We start from the raw sequence: 6805 nt of genomic DNA, 5'->3' as shown, positions 1-6805 counted from the left end.
GAGTTCAGAAGGGTTTTCTGACTCTGAGAGTCTTAGCACGGGTTGTGCTAAGCAAGAGAAATTCGACACGAGTGAAGTGTGGGTACTGAAGAAGGGTTTTCTTCAGTGGTACGGTTGTGTGCACCCGGCAAGCACACGGTTTGGTTTGCAGTGCACTTGTTAAGCACTTGCGGAGTAGATTGTTGGTCTGATCAACCGACCGTGGATGTAGGAAAGGGTTTTTCCGAACTACGTAAAAATCTCTGTGTTGTTTACAGCTTTCAGTTTTACTTTCATACTTGTGTTGTTTTAATTGATAAACTGAATACTGATTAACGACAAAGAGAAACCTAAGACCAACAACGTGCTCAACCGAGGCTATTGCGAAACTAAGTTTAATTTTCGCTGCGTATGATATCAGTCTGACTGATCTATCTTTTGATAGTCAGGAAGAGTGTTATCATCTCTGTTTTAGCAAACTCGACTGAAGCCCATAAGTGCATCAGTTAAGTTCCAGTAACTTAACTGATAACTCTTTACTGAAGAGCTTCCAGTATCAGTCGTCAACCCTGTTTGGTCAAAACTATTTTCAGTCAACAGGTGTCTTTGTTTGCGTGTAAAGTTTCATTTTGATCTCTAACTAAGATCCCTCTGATTGAGGAAAAAGAAAAATAGCCCTTAGGTGTATTCCCCCCCCATACACCTATTTAAGACCCCCCGAGACCTAACAATATGAGACCGAGGATAACTAGAGGACAGTGAACTAGACAGTGAAGATGACGAGTACAGGGAGGCAAGAATTAGATTTAGGCTTAATTAAGATGTGATTAGTGTTGTATACAGGAATTCATATATGGATTCATATCTGACTATGTTGGTTCTGATGAATATGCGAATTCTGACTCTACAGATAAGGACTTTGATTATAGTCATAAGAGGCGCCCTAGAGTTCTATATAAACCTAAATGTGATCATAAACAGATGATTATGCAGCTTGGTATAATTTTTTAGAATGCTTACCAGTGTAAGGAGGATTTGAAAACATGGGCAATATATAAAGGTTACCCTCTACATTTAGAAAAGTCAAGAAACAAACCTATGAGGCTTTATGTACACCTCCATGCTAGTGGAGGTGTTATGGTACCACGAGTAGGGGTCAGAATATATTCAAAATTGAAGTCCTCGAGGGTGAACCACATTGTTGTACCTTTTTCATGCATAACAAGCTTGCCAATTATAAATGGATTGCTCAGCAATACCTTAATGTGTTTAGGTTGAGGTCAAACATGGATGTTACTGAGTTACAAAATGACATAATTGAGAGGTATGACATTGAACCCTCTAGGGGCAGGTTTTATAGGCCGAATGCAGAGGCTCTGAAATTGTTGAGATGATATGTAAATCACCATTATGCAAGTTTAAGTTCTTATGTGCTGGAGTTGATGAGGGTAGACAATGAAGAAAGATTTGAATTGCTTAATGAAGACACGATTTTTAAGGCACCGTATATTGGATTTAGTGTTTTAAAAAAAGGGTTCATGGAATGGTGTAGATGGATTATTGGGTTAGATGGGTATTTTTTGAAAACTCATTTGTATAGGCAATTGTTGTGTGAAATAGCAAAGGATGAAAATGATCAAATGTATCCTTTAGTTGGGCTAGTGTTGAATTACAGAATGAAGAATGCTGGACATGTTCTTGAAGATTCTGCCGGATGAGTTGGGCATAGTAGATGGCATGTTGCATTGCATTGCATGGTCTTATAAATGTTTTGAGAAACTTAGCTCCATACGCAGAACATATAAATTGTGCTAGGTATATGTTTACTGCAATTGGAATAAGGAAATCAGAGGGGCAAATCTCAAGTACATTTTCTAGAAAGTAGTGATGAATACATACCAGGATGAGTGGAATGCTGCCCTTGAGGAGATGAAGGCAGAGAATAAAGCAGCTTTTAAGGACTTCATAAACAAAGCTTACCATAGGTTTTACAAGGTACGTATATCTACTGATGTTCAAAGTGACATGATAGATAATTATATCTCTAAAACCTTTAATGGTTATATAGTTAAAGCTAGATGTAAGCACATAGTGAACATGCTAGAAAATATAAAGGTTTCCTTGAGGAAGAGATAACTAATTGCAACTACTGCAAGTAGGATTACTGTGCAAATACATCATAAAACGGTATGTCTGCTATGATGAAACACCTTAGAAAGCCCTAAGGAGTCGGCCCTAAACAACAACAATTGCCTTTGCACTCAATTACTAAGGGGGATGATGAAACTGTAGGTGAGCTTGTGAGCTGAAAATTTGATCAAGAATTGTGTAGGAGGAAGTTCATTGAGATGATAATTAAGGATGAATTCCCTTTTATGATTGTTGATGGTAAAGGATTTAAGGAGTTTGTTAGGACCTTGCTGCCTAAGTTTATGCTCATCTATAAATAAATAATCTCAAGGGACTGTTTTGAATTATATCTTGATGAAAAACTTAAGCTCTATAACTTTTTCGTAGAATGTGGTCAAAGTGTTTGTATTACTACAGACACTTGAGCTTATTTGTAGCGACTAAATTACATGTGTATTATTGCCACTTTATTGATAAAGATTGAAAGTTGAACAAGAGGGTAATCAATTTTTGCACAATAGAAAGGCATAATGGTGACGATTTGGGTAGGCGGATTGATACTTGTTTGGGTGATTGCGGGGTTGATAAGGTATTTGTTGTGACTGTTGATAATGATTCATCAAATAATACTTGCATGTCTTTTTTGAAAAATAAGTTATCTGCGAGGGGTTGTTGTTTGTTAAAGGGTAAATTCCTTCACATGGGATGCGTTTCTTATATAATTATTTTGTTTATTGGGGATGGGTTATAAGAAATAAGCACTTCAATGAAGAGGATTAGAGAGGCTGTGAGATATGTTAGGCTATCTCCCTTAAGGTTGGTTAGGTTTAGGAAATGCTGTATTGAAGAGAATATCTCGTGTACAAGTCTTTTATGCCTAGATACACCTACTAGATAGAACTCGACTTATCTAATGTTGAGTATGGCTTGCAAGTTTGAGAAGGCATTTAAGGCTTATAGTGCGAAAGATCCCTACTTTGGGATTGATCTTGCTGATGGTCATGATGGTATTCCATGGGGTGTGGATTGGGATAATGAAAAAAGAATGCGTGAGCTTCTCGTCGCTTTTCATGAGTTGACAGTTAGAGTCTCTGGCACAAATTATGTTACATGTAATGAATTTGTGAATGAGATTATTTCTGATAGTACTATGTTGAGTGATTAGATGGTAAGTGATGATGAAGATGTGAAATCCATGGGCACAAAAATGAGGGCAAAGTATAATAAGTATTAGAGAGACCCATATAAGATGAATCACATAAGTTTCTTGAGTGTTGTTGTTGATCCTAAGTATAAGTTTGAATTTCGTGAGTATGTACTAGTTGAATAGTGGGGTGAAGTACTTGGAAAGAAAGTGGGCAGAGAGGTTTTGGGTAGCTTGCATGAGTTGTATGATGCATACAAGGAAATTCATCAACCTAAAACCACGACAGCCATACAATCTCAATCTACAAAGCAAAAGGAATCATCTCAAATTTCAAGAAAATGTGTCATGCTTAAGAGATTCAAAAGGCAAAGAGTTCAAGCTGGATCAATCTCTACAGTAGATGAATTGGAGGCCTATTGCAATGAGATTGTTGTGTCTTCGAATTATGGGAGCTTTGATATTTTGATGTGGTGGAAGCTTAACCAACAAAGCTTTCCGGTCATTTGTCTCCTCGCTCCTGATGCATGTGTTGACTATCTTGATTTCTATGGTGGCCTCAGAATCGGTTTTTAGCATCGGGGAAGAGTTTTCGACCCTTTTAGGAGTTCTTTATCTCCTACAATTATCGAGTCGCTCATATGCACTCAAGATTGGCTAAGGAGTGCAAAAGAAAAAATCATCATTGAAGGAACTAATATATATTTCTTCACGTGACATATAAAAGCATGAAGAAGGTCGCATTTTAATGTATTTTTTCATTATTTATATATGTATTACTTATGTCATTAAATATTTGATTAATTTTCCATCTTATTATGTAGGTTTGAGGAATCTTTCCATCAACGACAAGAGTGAGAAGAGTGTGACTCAAACTCAAGGGACGACTGTCCAAACTTAACAAAGCCAATTGCAAATGATGGACACCAATACACCTTTGGATTAAATTTGAAGATTTTACATTTGTCATTATGAACTTGTTGTGCTTGGATTATAATGTAATGGATTAATTTTAATTTATGTTTTTATTGTGATTGTGGATTGACAATATTTGAGACCAAGAAATGTGTTTGTATGAAATTTTTCATGATTTAATTGTGAAAATTGGGTGTAAAACAAGGAAATATATTATTTTAAAAATTATTGATGGTTCCGACCAGAACTGAACTGGGCCATATGTTTTGTTTCGGTCTGGTCCAGGTTTGGTCCTAAATTTTTTTAAGGTTTAGGTTGGTCCAACTTTTACAAAATTTTGGGTCTTCGATCCTACCAGATCGGTTTAGGTTGGACCCAATGCACAACCCTACTTAACATGAGATATGGACGCTAACTGATCGGCTCGCTAGAGGATTCAGTTGAGCTAACCACATCATTTCTCGTCTAGGCTCTTTTCTGGAATCGGGGGCATGAGAGGAGGTGCAACCCGTTTCTTTCTAGGCTTGGCTTTCTTTGGTTAAATTTGATGGGGCTTTGAGTGAGGACGTGCCACTTCATGCCATGTTGAGTTGCTAGGTGATTTTTCTTCCTGAGCTTCCATAGCTCGTATTTCTTCACTGTATACATAGGATCTAGCAGAGTTAGAATCCATGATAGTTATGTGTTTCAACTTAAAACACCTAAGTTGACTCGCAAGAGAACGAGGTCAATTCTGGCGTAGTAAGCTAACCCAAGTCGATTCTCAAGGAAAGCTAAACAGGGAGAACACTTGTACTACACACATAGAAAGAGAAATGAAAGAAATCCTAAACATTCTAATCACAGTTTGGGTCTGGCTACTAACTCTACAGAACTGAAAAATAAAAACTAGAGCAGAATCTAAGAAGGAAAGAAATACGTGATAACATCAATGAAGATAAACTTGCAGATAATTTTAAATCCTAATATAAAGCATGAATTCATAAGTAGATAAGAATTGAAAAGAAATTCAATTACGTAAAAGCTAGAAATTAAATTCTGCATAAATGAACCCTAGAATCTTAATTCACAGTAAATATAGAAAATAAATACAGAATCAAAAACAGTAAAAATCAAATTCCTAATTACACAAGTAGGAAACATTTTGAAACGAATTACAAGAAAAGATATCAGAAACTGATCGAAATACACATCGTCACAGAAGAGCAGAAAATATCTAAATACTTCCAAACTTCAAGTACGCAGCAAAGCACAATTAAACTACCGAAATCTTAAATCTAAGTTCACAGTCTGTTTTTCAATCCTAAAACACAAGAAAATTCAACAGGAAAACAAGAGAAAATTCTGGAGCCCTAAGTCTATTCTCTCCAAAGTGTAACTGCCCTCTCTTTTTGTTTCTTCCTCCTTTTTAATTAAAAACATGAAACTGCTCCAAAAAGATGCACACGGAGGCCGCAGAGGTGTGGCTATGCATGAAGTGGCTGCAGGCGCAGAAGGGGCTGCGAGCGCAGGGCTCGGTGGGCGCTACGGCCTCCGTGTTCCAATCCTTGACCTTACTTCTACACTTTCCATCCTCTCCAATCTCTTCCAAGATTACTCCACAATTATTATCTTCCATCACAGTCCTGCGAATGCACCAAGATAAGCTCAAAAACGTTCAATAAGGAGCACGAACATGCCCCAACAACAACATAAATATGCACAAAATCGTAGCAAAATATGCATAAACAACTCCCCCACACTTAGTCATTTGCTTGTCCTCAAGCAAAATCAATATCAACCATGCAAAGAAGAGACTCTCAATAAGATAAAGCAACCTATCATACCATCAATCCAATCCTAGTCAATTATACTTACATGCTACAACAAATGTTAATAAATCAAAAATAAGAATGCAACACGATCATATAGAAAATAGATAATTCTGGTCAGACCCAATTCTCCGCTAGAAGTGAATTCCCTAATGTGGCCTCCTTTATATCCAAATCTTGTTGTGGTGATTCTGATTCTTCCACTTGCTTTGCAAGCTAGAATATATTTAACAAAAATATGCTCAACGCCATTTCCTTTCTTTGATAGATGGGCCAAAAGTCGTGAGATGTATTCCTTGAAGTTCATCCAAGTATTTTCACGTGGTTTCTCATGCTCATAGTATCATGACTAGCGGAGCAGAGACCGAGAGCTATTAAGAGTTTTTTAACAGCAGTCACTTTTTAACACAAGCAAAGATAAGGATGTAGGTGGCAACAATGACAACACTCTCTCTAGCATCTATCGGACAAATCACAGAATTAATCTTTTCCTATGAAAGTGTTGCAAACAATTTTTAAATTATCAAACGTTTGATTGCCGAATGAAAAATTGACTAGGCAACAACCAACAATCCACAATCCAACAACAAAAGAATCTCATCTTCACACATCATCATGGACTCAAACAAAAACAAGTAACAACCGTGTCATGGGGAAGAAACAAAAGATAACCACAATCACATGTATACACAATAGCCCATAATCAACATACATCTCAATTGCTCTTCCTCATCCATACTCCCCCACACTTAAGCATAGCACTGTCCACAGTGCGAACAAAAAAAGGGAGTAAGAATAGGACTTCCCTGAAATTTAAAACATGGGG

The sequence above is a fragment of the Salvia miltiorrhiza genome, chromosome 4 (genome assembly GCF_028751815.1).
Source record: "Salvia miltiorrhiza cultivar Shanhuang (shh) chromosome 4, IMPLAD_Smil_shh, whole genome shotgun sequence".
Classification (NCBI taxonomy): Eukaryota; Viridiplantae; Streptophyta; class Magnoliopsida; order Lamiales; family Lamiaceae; genus Salvia; species Salvia miltiorrhiza.
Note: the sequence above shows the minus strand (reverse complement) of the source record.